General features: G+C 44.2%; 1 protein-coding gene across 17 annotated transcripts in view; it reads left to right on the top strand.

Annotated features, from left to right (window-relative positions):
- Positions 1–22955, top strand: part of LOC140631715 (transient receptor potential cation channel subfamily V member 3-like) — a 541542-nt gene that overhangs the window by 381237 nt on the left and 137350 nt on the right. Inside the window, exon 7 of one of the 17 annotated variants that reach the window (XR_012029202.1) lies at positions 2960–5275. The exons of the other annotated variants lie outside the window; for them this stretch is intronic. The gene's annotated coding sequence lies outside the window, so the exon portion shown is untranslated. Of the gene's footprint in view, positions 1–2959; positions 5276–22955 lie in introns of those variants that run through there. 17 annotated transcript variants of the gene reach the window in all.

Raw genomic sequence — 22955 nt, 5'->3', positions numbered from 1 at the left:
ATTCTCTCTTTTCCTTTAGAGTTAAAGAAAGGATAGTGAGATAAAGTGAGAAGAAAGGGGGTCAGAGGAGAAAGGGAAATGGAGAACACTGATTTTACCCAAATGTCACCGGGGAGAGGAAAGGGATGGAGGTTTCAAAATGAACATCACGAGAGGCTCTTTCAGATAGGCAGAGTTTCAGTGTCCACAACCCCTCCTTGGCATTTACCACATCATACCTGTGTATATTTGATCCTCTGCTGTTTATAAACTAAAGAGTTCATCAACTGTACAAATTTCTCACCTTCCACTACACTGACAGTTTTTACAATAAGAGTAAGACCAGAGAACTGAATTGTTCCAAAATGATGGTTTAAAAATGAAAATGGTTAGGCTGATTTGAGGGAATAATTCAATTATGGAATGGAAACAGCTTCATGTAGTGGATGGCTGTTTTCATGTGTAGCGTGCATAAAGGCAGTAGCCGTTTGTGTGATGTGCCTCATGCCTTCCTCTGTGTAGTTGATTTCTTATGGCTACCCAGCATTGGAGAAGCTGGAGTGAGGTATCTAGGGCATATATAACAAATTGCCTTGGTGATTCTTTACTTCTAAACCCAGCACATCCCTCTAACTCAGAAAGCCCAACCAAATCCTGCATTCCCATAGCCTCAAACCCACTCCTCTGTCTTTCACATCGCCTTCTTCCCAGGTCCTGCAATCTAAAAATTCGAGCTCATCCTTGTTTCTTTCTTCTTTCCTGCTGCTGGCTCTCTCTTTAAAAATATATATACATATATATATAACAAGATCCGGCCAATTCTAATAGCCCCACACCTGCTCCCAGACCAACTCACCACTGGCTCCCATCTGAACTATTTTATTTTATTCTTCTCTGAATACAAAAGTCCTTCCAGCCTCGTCTCAGCATGGCAGCCGGAACAGGTTTTATACAATGTAAGTCAATTTGTCACACTCAGTCATATTCAAAAGTCTGTAATGGCTTCTTCTCTTATCCGGAGTGAAATCCAAAGTCTTTGCTGGAACCTGATGCCCTCAGTGATCTCTTCCCTGTTGCTTCTCCACTGTCATCTCCCCCCACCGTCCCCTTCCCTCACTGTCCGGCCCCCATTGGCTTCATCGCTGGCCCTGTACACAATAAGCATGCTCTGTGCCTGGCACCAAATGCCCTTCCTGCAGATGTCTCATGCATGACTTACTCTCTCTCTCTCTAGATGTCTGTTCAATATCAAGCCGTCAGAAAGGCCCCTTTTATAACCCTAAGTAAATAGCCTTCCTCTATAAACACATTTCCTTCCCTCTTACTTGTATTCACTTTTTCTCATGGTGCTTATTACCACCTGTAATATGTAGGTAGGTAGGTAGGTAGGTAGGTAGGTAGGTAGATGATTGGCCAGGTCCACCTCCCATTCTGGAATATAAGCTTCTTGATGGCAAACTATTTTTGTTAACCTCTCTATTCCTACCTGTGTGAATAGTACCTGGCACACTGTAGATGCTCCATAAATATTTGTTAAATAAATGAGTGATATAAGGCAGAAATCTTACTCTGCACAATATCAGACTGCTCAATCCTGCACTGTTCTGGGGAGAGAAATAGCTCTGCAAAATACCAAGCAGCAAGTGTTACTAGGCAGATCTCTCAACTGGCACACTTCATAGGGGAAAGACAGGTTGTTCTATGCTTAGAAGTTGTTGAAGGCTTCACGGTGTTAGTAAAACCAGCACTCAACCTGGAGTGGTGGTAGCATTTAGAGTTGATGCAGGTAGATGGAGAGATTGTCCATCATAAGCAAATAGCCACGAGACAGTGAGAGATTTACTATTTGATCCCAGGGAATAAGAACCCCAGATGTTGGGGCACCTGGGTGGCTCAGTGGTTGAGCATCTGCCTTCAGCTCAGTGATCCCAGGGTCCTGAGATCCAGTCCCGCGTCCTGTTTCCCGCAGGGAGCCTGCTTCTCCCTCTGCCTGTATCTCTCATGAATAAGCAAATAAGATTTAAAAAAAAAAGAACCCCATATATTGATCTATGTATCTGAGAGGTACTTTTGGTGAAGCATAGTTTGAAGCTGTTGGAGTGAATACATTATCTAAAAAAATGAAGAGCTCTACAAAGTCAGGGGCTGGGCCTCAGGAAGTGACTGGTTAACAGGGTGAGGGGTCAAGCCATTAAAGGGAGCACAGAAGAGAAGATATGTTGAAAAAATGCAGACTACTGAGGTGCTGAAGGAAGAGAGGAGGGTAGAAGACAAACTGTTTCAAGTATTGGTATAAAATCTAGTGGGAGGAGATCTTTCAGAAAGCCACTGGCCTTGGAACCTAAGAAGTCATGGGCAGACTTTGTGTAATTGGAAGGGAAGGGGGTGAGCCAGCTGGCAGGGGTTTAAATGAGCATGTGGGAAGGAGGAGCGCTGGTACTGGTAAGACCTTCATGTGTTAGAAAGGAAAGGATTAAGACATCATAGATGCCATCAAATAGGGAGGCCACATTTGTGGCATATGCACTTCTGATGGGCAGGGTAGAGGCCCTCCCTCCCGCCCTGGCACCCAGGCTCACAAGAACCAGGCAGCTCCTTGGGTGGCTCAGCGGTTGAACATCTGCCTTTGGCTCAGGGTATGATCCTGAAGTCTAGGGATCGAATCCCACATTGGGCTTCCTTCATGGTGCTTGCTTCTCCATCTGCCTATGTCTCTGCCTCTCTGTGTGTGCGTGTCTCTCATGAGTAAATAAATAAAATCTTAAAAAAAAAAAAAAAAAAAGAAGAACCAGGCAGCCCCTCAGAGTATCCCTCAGAACTCCACTGGCTCTGTTCTTACCTTCCTCTTCTCCAAAGTCCCAGGCCCACAGATGACACTTTGCTGCCACTGACTGTCACTTTTGGTGACACAGTCCCAGACATCAAGAGAAACAGTTGGATTGAGCTTCCATTGACTTTTTTGTTTTTGCTGCCCCAACAGTCTTTCATAACAATGAGGATCCTGTGGTCTTCAAGCAAAAATGTCACTCTGCACAGCATCAAACTTTAGCTGCTCAACACAACCCTGTCTCAGCAAGAGCCTGAAGGCTGTATAAAATACAGAAAAGCATTCATTCCCTTGTAACTCTCAATGAACCCATGAATTATCAGCAGCAGAGTCAAATGAGAGCATGTCGGAGGCTTAGACTGTAAACAGGTGTCTGCAGCACTCAGACAACTCATTATGCATCCCAAGAGTTGCCTTAAAAAAACTGCTTATTGCCAATCGTGTCAAAATGGATTTTTATTTCTTCTTCACACCAGGTAGTTAAATTTTTTCAACACTAATGATATGTGTAGGAATGAAATAATAATATATTAAAACACTGAAGAATATTTTATTAGGGCTGGAGATGGATTAGGAGGTAGAGAAGGAGAGGGCATCACAGTCATTATTCTAAGAGTTCCAGGTTCAGATCACCAAACTCCTTTATAATCACCTCTCTTTAAAGGGGGACAATCTCTAATGAATAGTTGAGCAAATTTCTAATGGGGCAGAGAGCAGTTTCCTGTGGGGCCAGGTCATTGCTGTTCACTTGTTCTTAGCCAGAAAACCCTCGAAAGAAGGAACAAAGTGTTGTCATCTCTATGCTCCTCACCTTAATTAACAGAATGTCAGGCTCCCAGCCTCAATGACTGTATGCTGATTTCCTCATCTGACTTATCAGAGTAGGTTAGCCCTGGTGGCCCTTTGGAAATCAAGTGCAGTGCTTCTCAGCATTAACAGGCATACTAATTCTCAGGGATCTTGAGAAAATGTAGCACTGACCCTGTGGATCTGCAGTTAAGACCTGATTCTGCATTTCTCACAAGCTCTACAGCGGCGCCTCCACTCCACGTGGGTTTGCAGACCACAGCGGTCCCATGACTTGTGTGGCAGGGGTGCACTCGCTCCCCTATGGCAGACCCCCAGGATGATCCCAGGTCCTCTTCCTGTGGTGTCAGATGTGGCTGAACAGAATTTGAACGCCCGACATCTTTTAAAATATTAGACAAAGGTCTATTGTGAAGTCAAATGCAAAACTCGATTTTAAAAACTGCAAGAAACGTCAACTGTAAAACAACAAAGTATAAAAGATTTATCTGCTGTTGAGATCACCCCCTGCAAGTTACATTCCCAGTTTGGCTCTGGAGGATGCATTCAGATCAGAAGCTGCTGGGAGACTTTAGAGGCAAAAGTTCAGAAGCACTAGTATAATCCCAATGAGGAAATGGAGACCAGGGAGGTTCGAGTCACTCGTCAGCTTCATACAACATTGAGGATGACAGCTGGCATTTATTGGGTTCTTACTGTGTATAAGCCAGGTGTGGTGCACAATGCATATGTTACCTCGCTATTCATGGCAGTTTTCTGGAATGTGTATTATGGTTGTTTCCATTTGGACCTGAGGAAAATGAGCCTGTAGAGAAGCTGTGCAGTTTGCCCCAGAACAGACATCTAACTTTTGTCAAAGTCCCTGCTGTTCAACCATGGGGTTTCAGAGCCTCCCAAGGAAGGAGAGAGGGCTAGAACCAGAACAGCTCACTTCCGCCCAGGACTCCATGGAGAAGCTGAGAGAAAGCAGGTTGATGGAGTTGGCAGGATGCCTTTGAAAATTATAGAAAATTTAGAGATGTGCCTTGTATGAACCTGGATATTTATTCCTTCCTTGTTTTTTTCCTGATAACAACCAGCAGATTAACTGGGTTTTCTCCTCAGTACCTGATCCCCAGTTCTAGGTTCCTAGACAATCAGTACTTTCTCACTAATGTGGACAGACTTCTGCCAAGCCGCCGTCACAGCTGCAGAAGGAGAGTGTCTGTAATGAGTTTTTATAAATTGCATTACTAGGTGGCAGTTAATGGGTTTCGTCCCTTATACAAATGGGACATAAAACGGTAGCACCTGGCATGTTACAAAGAATAAATTCTCTTCTTCTGTGCATTTCAACTCAGCATTCTAGAAGCTATCTAAGCCAATCTTTTGTAGTATTTTCCATGCTTGTGATATTACTCCTTCCGTGTCTGTGCTACCTGTTATGCACTGCATACCTCCTGGGATGTGGATGAACACGCTGCTCACAGATCGACCTGGCAGCCAAGAGCAAGTGCTGCAGGGTCTGTCGCCCCAAGGCAGGCCACTTTCTCTTATGCATTCCGGCCCTCCATTTGACAAAAATATCAAAATTTTCTCCTTCTCCCTATAACGAATCCCTGGATTTTTTTTTAAGATTTTATTTATTTATTCATGAGAGACACAGAGAGAGAGAGAGAGAGAGGCAGAGACACAGGCAGAAGGAGAAGCAGGCTCCATGCAGGGAGCCCGACGTGGGACTCGATCCCGGGTCTCCAGGATCACACCCTGGGCTGAAGGCGGCACTAAACCGCTGAGCCACCCAGGCTGCCCCTTGGATCTTCTAAAAGTGGGAAACTCTGGGTCATTTCTATTAAGGGAGATTCTGTAGTGGCTCAGGTGTGGAGAAAATCAAGCAGCTTTGAAATGATGCAATCTGACGTTGCTGAGACCATGAGTAGCACCCAACGTCAGTGGGAACCCTAAAGTTCTGTGTCTCCCTCCTTAAGCTGATAACCCTGGAGCATATACTAATGAAAAATATTCTTCTGCACCATACAACACCATCATTTTGCAAATTATTTCCTACCAGTAGCTAAGAATATGCAAAAATTCAGCACAGTCTCTTAAGCAAGAAATACAGAACACCAAGTGGTAATGCAGTTCGAAGCGCCACAACCCCTGTGAGCTAGTTGCTAAAGTTTTTATCTAATGGCTTAGCAGTGCCCTCTGTCGTCTTAGGATAGCAGTGAAGCAGCACACAGCCTTTCAAGGAAAGGAGCTGAGGGGCATACAGGACTCCTCATGTAGATGGCATGTGGAGTCATCTCTACATCTTACTTTGTGATTTGACTGAGAGGTGCAGAGAAGCTAAGCATTTCCTCTGGTGGAGCCTGCAATCCACCATATGCAATCTAGGATTCATGCTAAATCTTGCCATATTCTTCCCACAGTTTTAAAATACAAATGTCCCGGAGAAAGGTGATACCTTTGAGTTCTTCACAAAGCCTAACGCATGGCAGCAAATTCAGAGAAGTCTTTCCTTAGAGCACCTCCTACAGGTGAATGGAAGTACACCTTTGCTTACCACTTATTCCATTGGCTATGGTAAGGAAAACGGAAAGAAAAAGAATTTAAGATTATAGGCACACGTGTCCATCATCACATCCCCTTCAGAACCGTGCATCTGTTTACCAACTCCTCTTTAAAAGATGTGGATTTCCCCAATATGTTTATGTGAGGCAGGAGTCCCTAGGCAAGGTTTTCCATTTTTATCAGCTGCAGCTAATACAAAGAACTTTGAATTTCAAAAGGTGCCTGGTCTCTCTACCCATCTTCACTGATTGTCAAAGTTGTGACCATTTCAGTGTCAGATTTAATCATAATGTTTTGAAGATCAACTCTTTTCTGAGTATGAATATTCTAGCCTGAGCCACTAAAATCCAGTCCAAAAGGCATAAGGTAGGTGATCATGGCTAACAAGTTACATGATAAAGGGTGAGAGTCTGTACCATGTTGCCAGGCACAGCTGGATTCTCACAAATTGAAGTGGAGAAGCAGGGCGCTCTCTTTCAGGATGGCCTATGGACATAGATCTCAGTAACTGCCTCTCATTACATTCTCATTTGTCTGAATATCCCTCTGCAGAGGCAGCCCTGAGTCCCATAGCAGAGAGACTGGTATCCAGCCATTCTAAGACTTGCCAACCACACCAAATTATCTTTAAATTCTGGTGATCAGAGGATTTATAGCCTCCAGAAGTGATAGGCATTGTGGTAATGGAGACAGGCAGCTTTCCCTCTCTCAGGGAACATTATCTCTCCTCAGTGATGATAGCTTTATGATTTTATTGAGAAAATCCACAGAAGGTGCTTTCACAAGATCAGCTGTCTTTTGACATATTTCCAAGGTCAGTGGCATAGGAAAGAGGAACCACATTATGTAGGAAAGAGGAACCACATTATGAAGTAGAAACTGAATAAAACTCAGGAGTGAGAAACGACATGTCATTACCATGAAGGGAAATTGACTTTTTTATCCTTTGATTTATCTTATGGCAGCTTCACATGCCCTCCCCATTTTTCTTTATTCATAAAAGACCACATCATGGAAATTGCTCTTCCTGTGGTAAAGACCTGTGTATTTGCTTTGTGACATTCTCTCCTGGGGATTCCTCAAAGTTGGCAGCCTTTGAGCTGCCTTGTTCCCACTTCGCATAGGTGGAGGACCCACCTGCCACTAATTACTGTTGCAAGTCTTGTCTTCATTTAGATAAAAACTGCCTTTTGTTTTTGAGGGAGTTTGTTTTGTAGTTGCATTTCTGAGGGAGCCAAGTTGATGGTGAATTTTACTTAACTCTATGGCTTCTTACCTAGAGGGTCCTCTGGTCCACAGGGGCCATGTGCAAGTTCATCCCAAAATCCTAGGACTTGGCTTCTGTAAATGGAGCCTCTTCCTCTTAATTGAGGCAGAGGGAGGCAGCAGAAGATTGAATGTCAGTCATTCTTATGAATCTTCTTCCCACTCCTCTCATATCAGTCCTTTCCTCCCTGTGTCTCTTGCACTCTGTATATTTTCCCCTTAATTTCTGTCTCTCTGGCTGTGACTTGTGCAAGCTCTTTTCTTCTCTTGAAAATGTTCTCTTTTATCATGTCCTTGTATTAATATTTCTACTCTTTAATCTCTTCTCATTTATCCCAAAGATCATTAACTCATTTCCACCTCCTGTTCTATTCTGAAATCATGCTCGGCTCATTTCCTTAACTCTAAACATTATTTGCCTTCTAGACCTAAAATAAGTCACAATGATGAGAGTAGAAATTATTATATGTTGAAGAGTAGAAATTATTATATGTTGAAGCTGTTATGTTTCAGGACACACTGGGCTGCACATTTCACATCTGGCATCTCATTTAATCCCTGCAAAGGAGAAGATGACATCGTGCCCTTTTAATTGATGGGATTTGATGAGGTTCATACAATGAATAGCTGACAGAACTACTGGTCTGGTACAATTTATCTGACTCCTGGTGTACAAAAAAAAGGACATGGCTTGCTTAATTGTGAGCAATAACTCATAGGCCTCGAGTGAAGCTTGATAAATATTTACACCATTTCACTTCACTCAGGGCCATTCATTGACCCATATTCATTGATGCAGATAAGTTTATTTTACTGCACACCTTTCAATAGTTATATATTGGATATCTTAAGCAGCTCACAAATTCAGGCACTAGAGGTGGGCATAGTGAGGAAGGAGGATGAGGAAAGGAAGAAAAGTAGGGAACAAGAAAAACAGCTGGGAGAGCAAACAAATGAGAGAACTGTTCTTTCTAAGACTTGAAGTACTTTGCTACAGCTGAGCTCCCAGAAATGTGGGGCCTGACTGGGGGTGATGTGAGGAATCATAGCCTTAAAGTGGTTGGGCAAGGAATGGTCAAGCTTATCCTGTCCTATTTACCCCTTCCCATGAAGCTGGAGGATTGTTCCTGTAGTAAAGAAAACTATAAATATATTTTTTAAATGTACAGTTGGTTTAATTTTTTTTAAAGATTTTATTCGTATTTATTCATAGAGACACAGAGAGAGAGAGAGAGAGAGAGAGAGGCAGAGACACAGGCAGAGGGAGAAGCAGGCTCCATGCAGGGAGCCTGACGTGGGACTCGATCCCTAGTCTCCAGGATCATACCCCAGGCTGCAGGCAGCGCTAAACCGCTGCACCATGGGGGCTGCCCTACAGTTGGTTTAATTAAATATACAAATTCATAAGGTTGGTTTCCTTTTAATTTTTTAAATTTAAATTTGATTAATTAACATATACTGTATTATTAGTTTCAGAGGTAGAGGTCAGTGATTTTCAGCTGTATATAAAACCCAGTGCTCAGGACGCCTGGGTGGCTCAGTAGTTGAGCATTTGCCTTTGGCTCAGGCATGATCCCAGGGTCCTGGGATCCAGTCCTGCAGTGGGCTCCACATGGGGAACCCGCTTCTTCCTCTGCCTGTGTCTCTGCCTCTCTCTCTCTGTCTCTCATAAATAAATAAAATCTTTTAAAATAAATAAATAAAACCCAGTGTTCATTACGTCACATGCCCTCCCTAATGTCCATCACCTAGTTACCCCATCCCCCACCCACCTCCTCTCCAGTGACCCTCAGTTTGTTTCCTATGACTAAGATGTTTAGTCTCTTAGTCTCTTATGGTTTATGTCCCCCGCTGATTTCATCTTGTTTTATTTTTCCCTCCCTTCCCCTATGCTCCTCTGTTTTGCTTCTTAAATTCCACATATGAGTGAAATCATATGATAATTGTCTTTTACTTCATTTAGCATAATGTCCTCTAGTTCCATCCACGTCGTTGCAAATGGCAAGACTTCATTTTTTTTTTGATGGCTAAGTAGCATTCTATTGTGTGTGTGTGTATATATATATATATATATATATACCACATCTTCTATATCCATTCATCTGTCAATGGACATCTGGGCTCTTTCCAAATTTTTATGCAAATATACCGATCCAAAGGGGCACCTGCACCCCAATGTTTAGAGTAGCAATGTCCACAAGATTGGCTTTCAGTCAAAATGTATCACATGTTTATGTAGTTCCAAATCACCCTGCCCCAACCCAGGCAGTGTGGAGTGGGTACCTTCTGATGGTTTGCTTCCCTCAGCTTTAATATCACCTCACAAAATGCCAAATCTACCATGAAACCATAAAGTAGGAAAAAAAAAAAAGGAAAAGGGTTAACTAGCAGGGTGAGCATCAATGGAATAAACCTCTGGGTCTGAGTCCCAGCTCCATCCATTCTGTGACTTTATACATGTATTTATCTCTTGGTTTACATTTTTTGAATAATGAGAACATCGATGCCATATATCCTATCATGTTATTGTAAGGACTAAATGGACTAGGGTACTTTAAAACGCTTCATGAAGTGTAAAACATGCTCCAAGGAAGACTGCAATTAGAATCATCATTTTTTATTATTATTTACTGTACCAATTTCAAAGCACTTGATTTCCTTTATTGATTAATTCCAAAGAAGTTTGCTTCCACTCTGTTTCTTTCCAATATCTTAGTAATTGGTATTTCAGTGCCACATTTTAAGGAGGAACAAAAAAAAGAGAGGGAGCGATCTCTCTCAGAGCTTGAGTCTGTTTTTTGAAAGCTTTTGATTCCCAAGGCCATCAGGAAACCCCATCTGCTCAGACGTCTTTGGCACACAGCCCCATATAAACCCCCTACCCTGCTCTTGTCAGCAGATCCTAAGAGGGGTTCTGAGATCTGTAATGAACCACACACACATACTTGTTGGCCTCCAATTCAATAGCAGCTTTTGCCTGGCTTTGAGCAACTATCTGTTAAAAAAGAGAACTGAAAATCTCAGACTTTCTGCTCTTCCAGTGTCCTGTTGGCCTCAAATTGCTTTGGCCTCATTCACTTAAAAAATACCACCTGTGCACGGGTGTTAAATGGGGCCCAGCAATATGGGATAGAATTACACACCATGCACACATCTGTGCACATCCAGAAATTATAATTGTTGAGCCCATCGGGAGCAGATGGGCATGCTTAGCAAGAGAATAGGATTGACTGTGCGAATTAAGCCGAGAGCAGTAAGCGAATTAGTAGGCCAGACCTATTAGGCCTGCATAGTAATAGCAGGCAGTGTTGCAGGTCACATGGCCTCGAGTTTGGACAAGCCATACAGGCAGGGCTTCCTTCTTCTGGGGGGGGTGGACCATCACTGTGTTCACTGCTAGGAATGCATATGTGAGGGGGGCACCTGGGTGGCTCAGTAGTTCAGCATCTGCCTTTGGCTCAGGGTGTGATCCTGGGGTCCTGGGATCAAGTCCTACATCGGGCTCCTTGTAGGGAGCCTGCTTCTCCCTCTGCCTATGTCTCTGCCTCTTTCTCTGTGTCTCTTACAAATAAATAAATAAAATCTTAAAAAAATGCATATGTGTTGAAAACAAATATATACCTATGTGATATTTCCCTTTCTAAAATACAGATACATTTTAACTTTTTTTTTCCTTTCATCATTCAGAACAGGCAGTTTTGGCAAGGAAAGAAAAACATGAAAGGAGGAGCTAGAAATACAAGAAATCTGGCAATATTAGGTATACTTCCATTATCTTTCAAGACATAATAAATAGTTCATAGAAGAACTGAAAAGAAGTTGCATTCTGTCTTGAGAGTGGCACCTGCCATCACTCCATAGGGTGATCTCTGGTCAGAGAATGTTCCAAATGGCTGTGGCTCCCCATGAGCTTTGATGGTGATGATAATGGAAATTCTTCATGATAATACTTCTTTACTTGGCGTTAGCATCGGATTGTGTCTAGCAAACTACAAGATTTTGACAAATACATTCTTCTGCACATTTTAATTGTGAACACAATGAAAATATAGGAAAAGAAACAAAAGGCTCATTTAGGGAGATCGTGTGACTTTTTCATCTTTGAAAATTCAGTTCTTTTTTACTTCTTTAGAAAGGAAAAAGTAGTTCAAGCTCTTTAATACATCATTGTAAATAATTATTCTTCTGGCCTTTTTATTAGTGGGTTTTAGTTTATAGTTTTAAGGCAAGAATAATGTTTATAGGTTGGCACAACCTAAAAAAAATCACCTTGTTTAAAATTGACCTACCATTTAAATATCATCATTTTGGCAATGAGCACTTTCTAAACTTATCCTTCTCAATTGTGGGCATTAAGCCCATAAATAGGAATGCTAGATGGAAGAGGAGGGAGTCACTTCTAGCCGAAGAGAAGCCTTGGAGAAGTGAATGGAAAATGTTGCCTCTGTTTAGCATGAATGAGCCTGGGATTTAAATAACATTCTTCAGGCCAGATAAATAGTTTTTCTTTGGCTTAGTAATCATGCATTGCATTCAAATATTTAAGTGAAATGTTTTCTGGCTTTTCTCACTTTGTCTTTGATCTTTATGTGCTCTGTTGTATTTTAACTCATCAGCTTCACCAAATAAAAGATCTAATTTATACCTTTTAGTACCTGTAAGAGAGGCAAATTTGCTGTCATGTGTTGGAAACACATTGTCGAGCTTTTGTTTTGTTGTGCACACACACATATCCCCAAATGCTGAAATACACCAGAATTGTCAAAGTAGTTGGTGCCCCGGGGTGATTACAGTGATCTATCGCATCAACTGCTTTCTTTCCTCTGGTTCCAAGCTGTTATGCAATGTCTATGCATTATATTTATAAAAAATAGAAGGTGTCTTTAAAGAAACCTATGCCAAAATCACTTAAATTCTTTGTCAATCTTCATCCACGTTTTGCCACTTGAGACACTGGTTGCTTCGACCCCAATCGAGAGAGTCACGGAGTCCGGTGGCAACCTGGCTCCTCTGAATCAAGTGTCCTCTCTGTAGGAGTTCCATAAAGACCGCCTTGCATAAAGCTCTCATGCACAATTTTGAGCTGAAGTCAGAGTTGCAGAAAGGAAGCGCAATCCTCTCCTTTGTTCCCCCCATCATGTGACCTTTGGGCGTGGGACATTTGTACAGCCCTGATCTCTGTCAGTAAAGTGCCAGGCTGTTGTATGGGCAGGATTTGTCTGCACCAGAGGAAGTGGGAATTCATGGTGGGTGTTTGAGCAAAGGGAGACAGAGAATTTGCCCTAAAATCGTGCAATGGCTGAGGATGCTGCCTTAATTACACGCTGTGTGAACCACTTCCAGTCTTAGCAGGTGATCTTTTCTAGGTGTAGTGAGACATAAAGTCTAAAAGAATGAAGCAGACATCCTCTTATTTATCACTTCGAAAATGCCTAGTGATCGTCTTCACCGTGTCTGTGGGGCTGATGAATCAAGTGTGACAGAACTGCCATGCCTCCTATTTCCCACAGCCTGAAATGGATGATGAAGGAAAAATCAGGGCAAACCACTGATTTTATTCATAACCTTAGACTTTACATAGACTCTGAAAAGCCTTCCAGACCCTTGCCTAAAGGAGTTTCCCTTTCTAGAAATAAACTGATTTTAAAGAGAATTAATGAGCACTCTTCTAGAAAACCCATCAAAGAAGACTCCTTGACAGGGCACAAGCAGTCGTTAAAAGGCTGGTTTGTAATCCTGCCTTTCCTACTACCTGTATCTTCATACATCTCTAGGTAAGCAGAAGGAAATCAGAGACTCTGTGAGTTGATGCTTTGCTCACCTCCCCCCCACCAAGATCTGTACACACACACCTCATTTTACTGTGCTTCATTTTCTTGTGCTCTGCAGATACTGTTTTTTTGGCTTGTTTGGGTTTTATTGACAAAGTGAAGGTCTGTGGCAACCCTGTGTGGAGCCAGTCTTTTTGGCACTGTTGCCAACAGCATTTGTTCCTGTCCTGTCTCTGTGCCACACTGCGGTTATCTCCGGATACTTCGAACATGACCTGACTCATTACTACTCTGTTATGGTGGTCTGTGATCAGCGATTCTGACTTACTGAAAGCTCAGCTGATGGCATTTTTCAGCTATAAATGATTTTTTGTTTTCTTTTTTTAAAGACTTTATTTATTAATTTATGAGAGACACAGAGAGAGACAAAATCACAGGCAGAGGGAGAAGCAGGCTCCCTGCAGGAAGCCTGATGTGGGACTCGATCCCAGGACCCTGGGATCATGACCTGAGCCAAAGGCAGACAGTCAACTACTAAGTCATCCAGGCGTCCCAGTGATAAAGGATTTTTTTGACTAAGATGTGTACATTGTGTTTTTTAGACATGATGCAGTTGCATGCTGCATCGGCTACTTTGTAGTTGTCAACATAACTTTTATAAGCCCCAGGAAGTACAAAAAAGAAGAAAAGCATCTGACACTTTTCAGGGTGATATGAGCTTTAGGGTGGCGGTCTGGCGCTAAGCCCGCAGTGGCTCCGAGGTTTTCCCCTTCTCTGCCCCTGTCCCCGACCCCTGGCCCTTCCCAGGAGTAAATCTCCTGCCTGCCTATTGCTGTTACCTGCTCGCTTCTCCAGAGGCTCCTTGTGTCCTTCCAGCTGAGTTCGTCAGAGCACGTGAGAAGACAGGGAAGCTGCACACCTGTGTGTACCTATGTGATCCCGAGCCTCAGAAAGGTAAATGTCCATCTGCTCAACTAAGGAGGAGCAGGGTGTGTGGCACAGCAGTTTCTGATGGTGAGACCAGCAAAGCTTCCTCCTGTGTCTTGAGACTCCATTCTCTCATGGGGTGTGAGGGGAGGGCACTGTGTTTATTGTACTTTCTGGCCAACGCCAAGCCACGGACCAAGGGACCCACGCTCATCCATGCACTGCCACTTCCGCAGTATGATGACTATTCTAACAAATATCCTTTTGCAACCCTGGGGGTTGGGGTGAGATGCCAGGTGAGAGGTAATCCTCACTGAAAAGGAATCTGTGCTGCTTTGGATTCCCAGGCTATTAAAGGGACAAGAGAGAACCATGCTTTGCTCTCTTGCTGAAGATCTGTCCAACCGCCCATGGACGCATGGGGGCCAAGGCACAGCCGTAGCTTCCCCGGGGACTGCACTGTCTCATCAGAAAGCAAGGCTAGGGATCCCTGGGTGGCGCAGCGGTTTGGCGCCTGCCTTTGGCCCAGGGCGCGATCCTGGAGACCCGGGATCGAATCCCATGTCAGGCTCCCGGTGCATGGAGCCTGCTTCTCCCTCTGCCTGTGTCTCTGCCTCTCTCTCTCTCTCTGTGACTATCATAAATAAATAAAAAAAAAAGAAGTGGTTACTTCAAAAAAAAAAAAAAAAAAAGAAAGCAAGGCTAGCCAGGGGAATGTTGACTTCCTGTGGTGAGATTTTTAAAAAGCATAGGCCAGGTGGTGCACATTCCAAGACCTTCATGGGGAATGGGCCTGGAGGACTAGCTGGGGAGGGGTAGGACTTTAAAATCAGGTGCTTGGGGATCTCAGAATTTAAAGCCACACTAGTTATTTCAAATGTTATCTCTATGGAATTTATTGGAAGTTTCATTTCCCACTGTAGCTATCCTTGAGGGCCAAGTAACAAATGTTCAGTTTTAGCATAATCACAGTTATCATTCGTGTATCTTTGGCCAAGGCCAAAGGCATTTTGATCATGTTAGTAAAAGCTAGTAAGCGGGATGGAATCTGCATTGTGATGAAATACTGCCACCTGCTTATCAGTGCTCCCAGGCTGAGGGAAGGGGCTGTCCTCATCTGACCATTCACTCCCTGGAATATACTGTGGGTGCGTTTCTGAAAATGTCCATCTGTAAGTGTAAAGTTCACGGCCAAGTACCTGCACCTGTATGCGATTCCAAATGAGACACGGTTTCCAAAGAAATCCTTAGACTCACCACACGATTTGCTTCTAAGGGCATAGAAGAGCCCTGATACTTTGCATATTCGAGGGATATGCACACTCAATGCGTACATGTGAATTAAAAGCCTCTTTGGGGTTTTTTTTAAGACTTTATTTATTCGTGAGAGACACAGAGAGAGGCAGAGACACAGGCAGAGGGAGAAGCAGGCTCCCTGCCAGGAGCCCAACGTGGGACTCGACCCCAGGACCCCAGAGTCACACCCTACGCCGAAGGCAGATACTCAACCGCTGAACCACCCAGGAGCCCCAAGCCTCTTTGCTTTTAAAGCAAGACCCAGTTTATGAATTTGCACTTGGCCATGATTTTACTTTGTCAGTAAAAGCCATCCTGATTCAGAGTCTAGGTAACATTTCAGGGCATCAGTGAGAACAATATCTGTAAACCATGAGCAGATCCACACTACAGGGAGGCTCTGCCTTTTGTTTCCAGATAGTCTGTGATAGGATTTATTTTAGCGCTTATGATGTGGCAGCTCAATTGGTAGCAGATAGCAGGCTGACCACAAGACCTTGTCTCCCACTCAGGCATCCAAGACCGCTGTGAAAATTACCTTTCTTGCCAGCCATTCTGAGCCTGTCACTCCCTCCCTGAGAGCATCTGGCTGGCTCCTAAAGCCCTTCTCTCCAGCCCCAGCCTCCTCCTTCTGGCTGCCGTGGCACAGTATGGTCGCCTCCCTAACCACAGGTCTTCACCCGCCTTCCCCTCACCTCCCGCCACCTCCTCAACTTCAGCCAAACACGGTTCTTCTCAGACTTCTTGAACACAGTCTGACGTGTTCAATACCTTGTTGTGACTAGGACACTTTACTGAAGCAGAATGAGGACATATAAACCAAAGTCTCTGTCTCATTCGTGCTAGTTCCAATGGTACCCTAACCCTTGGGAGCTAGGAAGGAATGTGCCAGAATGAGACCTTCGTGTCAGTTCATGTTCTGTGTGTTTAAATGGTTACCAGACCACCTAATGTCAGTGTCCCTCCAGGGGGAGGTTCTAGGGGGAGAAGAAAGTTTTCCATGTTATTCTAAACACAGTTTAAGGGACGCCTGGGTGGCTCAGTGGTTGAGTATCTTCCTTTAGCTCAGGACGTGATCCTGGAACTCCAGGATCACGTCCCGCATCAGGCTCCTGCATGGAGCCTGCTTCTCCTCCTTCTGCCTGTGTCTTAGCCTCTCTCTGTGTCTCTCATGGATAAATAAAATCTTTAAAAATAAATAAATAAACACAGTTTAAGCATGTTTAAAGATGGGAGGGGGAAAAAACTTAATTTGTAGGCACAAACAAGGAAGCAATCAGAATGAATAAAATGAAAAGCTGTTCGGTGACTAATGGGTAGATTTTGCAAGTGAGCAACATGGCACAAAGTACCAGGCACAGACCACTCCTAATCAAATGCACTTGTGCATTCATTCATCTGTTTGACAGAACATATCAAAAGCCTCATAAGTGTCAGGTGGAATTCAGAAAACTAAAAAGGCATGTTCTCTACCCTCTAAGACTAACAAAACAAGTCATTGGTTCCAGGAAAGAAGGACTTACAGGATATTTATAGGGGTGAGAGCAACCAGAGTGGGCTTCCCATTGAATTCTTTTTACATAAGGGTGTCTACTTCTTTTATTTTTTAATTTAATTTTTTTAATCTCATGACCCTGAAATCAAGACCTGAGCTGAGATCAAGAGTCAGACTCTTCACCAACTGAACCCCCCCCCAGACACCCCAACTTCCTTTAAATACTACTTAAGATTCATGGTTTATACTAAGAAAACTTGGGCAAGTTTTATAATAATACAAATCTCTTCGCGGTTGTATCTGTTTTCCCAGTCCATCTCTTAGACCTTTGGATATCTACTGTCTATAAAGAACACCTAGGCTGCGTGTTTGAGCTTGAAACCATGGCTCCCAACTCAGCAACACCAGTCCTAGGCTCAACACCACGAGCAAAGCTGGACTCCATTTCATTGATGCAGGAACTAACTGATAGATTTCTGTCTCCTGGAGTCTCTTGCTAGAATCTAGTAACTAGTGGAAACCATTCCTTCTCAGAGAGGAAAAATAACCTGATACTGCTATTGTGACAATCTTTCAGCAATGGGATGTGACAGGCAGTCCCCTGGTGTTTGTCATTGCTGAGCTATGAGGCCTGGGTCTCGTTGGGACCCCCCCCCCCCCCCCAAGAACTGGTGGTGCAATGTGTGGGGATTTCCTAGCCACTTTTTTGGTTAGAATCTTCCCTATTAAATGCAGAATATTCCTGTAAGCATGTACATGTTTACTTATAAGCCATCAGTGACAGGGCTTCCCAGAAGCCATAAAGTATATCATGAAATATTTAACAGAGGAAAAGAAGATATTAATTTGATAATATTTAGAGATGACTCAGCATGTGCTAAATGATGTACTCAAGACCACATGAGCAATAGCAAAATTAGGTAATAAGAAAGACACTCCTACGTACTGCATGGGATAACTCAAAAGGCTATTTCAAATGAGAGAGAAGTACACTAGGAGTCCAGGGTTTCTGTAAAATTAAATACAAAGTAGGAGTGACAATTTCAAAGATTCCACTTAACATAGATTTGTACAAATTTGTACAAATTTATAAAAGGCTGACTTTGCTGGCAACAAATCACATTTTTCTACAATTGCAAAAAACATCTATTTTCAACTAGTATGATCTTAATGAGCAAACCATAAGTCCATCATGGAAATGAAGATCATAGTCTAGCCCCCATCAGTTGGGTGTCTACCTATGCCAGCACTTTGCCAAGCACATGACCATTTCCAGCCCAGCAACCTGGAAATACAGGTATTTTATTTTATAGAGGAAGCAAAATGCTCACAGGACTTAAGTGCCCAAGGTCACATACATGGGAAATGGCAAAGCCAGGGTCTGTATGTCCTTCTAAAACCTGATTTCTTTCTCTTGCTGCCCCACTTCCTAAGGAAGCTTCTGAGAAAACTGAATGAGTTAAATCTCCTTTAAAAAAAACATTTTGGGGTCACCTGGGTGGCTCAGTGGTTGAGAGTCTGCCTTTGGCTCAGGGCATGATCCCAGCCTGCATCGGGCTCCCTGTGGGGAGCCTGCTTCTCCCTCTGCCTGTGTCTCTGCCTCTCTCTCTGTGTCTTTCACAAATCAATAAATACAATCTTTTAAAAAAACATTTTTGGGGGGCACTTTGGTGGCTCAGTCAGTTAAGCATCTGACTCTTGGTTTTATCTCAGGCCATGATCTCAGGGTCATAGGATCAAGCCCTACATTGGGCTCCATGCTCGGGGAAGTCTGCTTGAGATTGTCTCCTTCTCCCCCTGCTCTGCCCCCCACTCGAGTGCTTCCTTCCTCTCTCTTTCTCTCTCTCTCAAATAAATAAATCTTTAAATAAAAAATAAAAACAAATTTAGTAAAGGATGCCCACTGCATTCTCCTATTTGGAGGTTCACAATACATGTCAGTATGTTGATGATTCTAAATAGTAAAATTTACTGTTAAAAAAAGGAGGAGGAAGACCTGCTTTGGACTGCCCAGCATTTCAGACACCTGTTTGATCAAACAAAACTTTTTTCCATGAACTAACTACAGCAAATATTTATCTTCCTCAGCCACCTCATACCTTATCTCCACTCTGAGGTCTTATTCCACGTGGAGGGGGAGGCACTGGGAAGTCCCCACTGATGGAGGTGCCAGCAGCTGTCACTCCGAGGGGTATGCCCTTCTTTTCACTCCTAAAATCCAAATTTAAATTAATTTAAAACATTTTTGGTACCCCTGGACTAGAAGACAAATGGTTAATTTCAAAGTAAAAATGAAGATTAGTGTGGATTCTCTCTCTCTCTCCTTCCTTCCCTCCCTCCTTCTCTCCCTCCATATCATAAGATTCATTTGTGTCATCTAGGTCTTGCTCCTGGGAGACAAAGTTCAATTTTTAAGAAGGTCACCGTAGGGTTTGTTTGATGTATTCCTTGGCAAACCCAGGCTACTCTGCTTTACAGTGTTGGCTGCTTTTGCTCCTAGTCACTCACCAGAGAATCGTTCTGAGTCACATCGAAGCTGCGCGGAGATGAATATATGAACGTGGAACCTTTCTGAGGAACCAAAGCTTCCTTCCCCTCCCCCACCTCCCCTGGGGGGAATGCACCTGTTCCTTCATCCGTGGGAACTGCCACGTGTACCTGCTGCCACCTTCAGCATTATGGAAGCCAACAAAATTGGCTTTAATGCTGACTCAGTCATGCCAGGCATACAGGACATTGGTTGGCCACTGAGCTGGTGAGAAAGATGGTCCAGGGAAGGCACCACACAAAAGCCCTGTAAATGGCAGCATTGTGCTTCAGCCCAGCAGGTGCTTTCTGAGCTGGCCTCAGAGATAAGGGCAGGATTTCAGCCCCTACTCGCATTACTGGCCATTTGCTTTTCCTTCTTTTCCCTCTGGCAACCTGCCCCCTGACCATATGCATTTTGGCTCTTTATCCTGTTATGTGTTATTGGAAGGTAGAGATAAAGTAAATTTTGCAAGTCAAAGGATCGAAAAGGATTCATGAATAAAATCCAAAAGTGCTGTGCTGATGTATCTACACCTCCTCTGCATTGTCATGGCCGTTGAGCATGTACCCATTCTCATGACTCACCCAGTAAAGGCAAAGTGTGACTTTGAACAAGGCCTTTAAACTGCCTGCATTTTGTCCTGTGGAATTTTTTCCCTTCCATTTTTAATCAAGGTTGTCTATTTGTAAAATGAAGAGATTTGTTGAAAACGTTCTCAGAGCTCTTCTGCCTTTTTCTCTCATTCCATAAACTAGGTATAGTATCTTGACTTAATTAGTACTCGTTTCAGAAGTTACAGTAATTAAAACCAAGCATATAAATGCAGAAGTTCAATCCTTCTGAAAGTTTCCCTCTTGCAAAAATAATAATAATAATAATAATTTAAAAAATAGGAGAAAGTAGCTCTCATACACTCTGATATAAAGAAAATGCTAGAATGTTTATTCACCACAGGGAAGGTCCAGCTTAGCCTGCAGGCAGTCAAATGAAATATAAAACAATATGATGTTATTTGAACATTGGACAGAGGTAAATTGACTTTGGGAGGGGAAGACGTTTTCACCTTGGGCCCTGACTTTGCTGTTGGGGTATGTGTTGCCTGGGTCCAAGGCTACTCCTCCTGTCGTGTTTTAGGTATCTTTAAATCGCACTTTGAATGGACTCTTCTGCAGTTGAATGACGTGTAGTGACTTCAGCAAAATCGCTGCCGCGCTCTTACGTCAATGACAACTTGGACACTTGGTCCCTGCCGTTTGCCGGTTATCAGTGCGTTTCACTCTGGTTGGGTTTTGCTTTTCGATTTTGGTTAAGACTTTCTCATTCTGGGAAACAAAACCCATGGCCAGGATTCCACGTCGGTGTGCCCCTCTCAGATTCTCCTCCCATCGTCATCTTCAGAGGGTGCACCCACCAGTCGCTACCAGCAGCTGCTCTGATAGCAGGCAGAGCCGTGGGGCTGCAGATAAGCATCTAGAATCAGGGGAAGGCAGCACCTCCTTGTGATTGATGTTTGCTACTGCCAACCCCCATGAGGCTGATTCAGGCCAAGGGAATGTGTTTGTCTTGCTTCAAAGAGATAGTCTTTCCTAATACAGTCTTGCTGTGTAATGACTCCAGCTGTGTGGCTGCGTTTTTATAATTTTTTATCCACGTAATCCTGTTTTCCTGAGGAGCTTTATTCAGAACATCTAAGCATTCCCTCACTAATCCCCACAGAGAGCCCATAAGTAAAATCCATATAAAATGGCACTCTGTAAAGCAAGGCAACCTGAGACCCAGGTGGAGTAAGACCTCGACGTCAGCCCTTCTAAGACCATGCTCAGCCCTTTGCCCACCACACCTGTCTTCTGGTCCAGGTAGTATATGGCAAGGAGGTTCTCCTCCAGGGAGTCACGGGGCCTGGAATCTGATGGTCAGGAGCACGGGAGTGAGGCCGCCTGGGCTCAACACCTGTCCTCTTTGCTGGCTGAGTGACCTGAGAAACGATCCAGCCACTCTATGCCTCTTTATTTCCAAACTGGGGGTGTTAGTCCCTGCGTCACAAAATACAGGTGAAGGCACAGGAGCTGATGAATGCCAGAAGCCTTGCACAACGCTTGGACCTGTGCCTGTCACCCTCTCCAGAGAGGCAGTGGGGCAGTGAGACCAGACTCCGAGAGCCCCAAGCCTGTCCAGGTGCCAGGGCCACCCACAGAGAAGCTAGGAAACACCCGACCTGACCCTGAAGCCCCACTCAAATCCCGGCCAGCCCTCCCTCCAGGTGTCGTTCCCTGAGTTGTTTCTCCTTACTGTCCCCTGCCTAGCAGAGGTTTCCAGTCAGGCTGATGGTAAGTCATATTCCCTACCTGTCCAACCCCCAGAACCACCCAAATCTTCAAGATGACACAGCACCTTGAAATGACCATGGGCTAGAGCTTGTGTAGGTCCCTAGGACCTCCTACAATCTCTTAAAGGCATGTGGACACCTCCATGGGCTGCTGGGGCATGGCCTTTGGCTTCCTCTGCCTCAACCTCCTGCCAGCTCTCCTCAGCAGGTGTCTCCCCCCCACAGAGGCAGCATGCACACAAAACCCAGCACCCACCCACCTGCACTGACACGCCCCTCAGCTCTAACTCTCCAGACCCAGGGCACCGTGACTCAGGCAGCTGATGAGCTCCTGTATTGCTGCACACTCCCTTCCCCTGCTCATGGGTCTGCAGGTATTCAGCAGCCATGCAACTTTAGAGAAATGACTTTCCTTTTCTGAAACTGCTTTTATGTATATAAAATAGAGATGCTAAACTTGCCTCACACAGAGGGTTTGAGAATTCAGGGAGCTGAGAGCAGGCACGGCCTGCAGCACTGCCTCAGTCCGCTCTGGAGGCTGGCACGCACCACAGGCGGGGTGGCTCAAACAACAGATGTTTATTTTCTCACAGAGCTGGAGGACAGAAGTTCAAGATCAAGGTGCCAGCAGAGCTGGTTCCTGGTGAGACCTGCCTTCCTGGTTCACAGATGGCAATCTTCTCACCACGTTCTCACATGTCCTCGGCTCCTCACATACCTGGGCAGAGATCTCTGGTGTCCCTTGCTCTTCTTATAAGGACACCTACCCTATCAGATTAGAGCCCAACCCTCACTACCTCATGTACCCCTAATCACCTCTTTAAGAGCCCTGTCTCCAAAAAAATGATCACCTTAGGGGTAGGTAGGACTGCAACATAAGAATTTTGAGGGAGCATGTCTCAGCCTCCAGCACACAGCACAGATGCACAGTAAGTGGCCATCACTCGCTCTTCCTATGCTTCTCCCACCCCCTGGTGACACCTTGGTTTTCATCTTTAAATCAAATGCGTGTGTCCCTCTTGCCCTGGAGTCTGCTTCAAATGCAGCCCATTGGGGTGCCTGGTGGGCTCAGTAAGTTAAGCACTGAGCTCTGGGTTTGGCTCAGGTCCCAATCTTACAGTCATGAGACGGAGCCCCATATTAGGCTCTGCGCTGAGCATGGAGCCTACTTAAGATTC

The sequence above is a fragment of the Canis lupus genome, chromosome 4 (assembly GCF_048164855.1).
Source record: "Canis lupus baileyi chromosome 4, mCanLup2.hap1, whole genome shotgun sequence".
NCBI lineage: Eukaryota > Metazoa > Chordata > Mammalia > Carnivora > Canidae > Canis > Canis lupus.
This window is presented reverse-complemented; position numbering and strand designations above follow the sequence as displayed.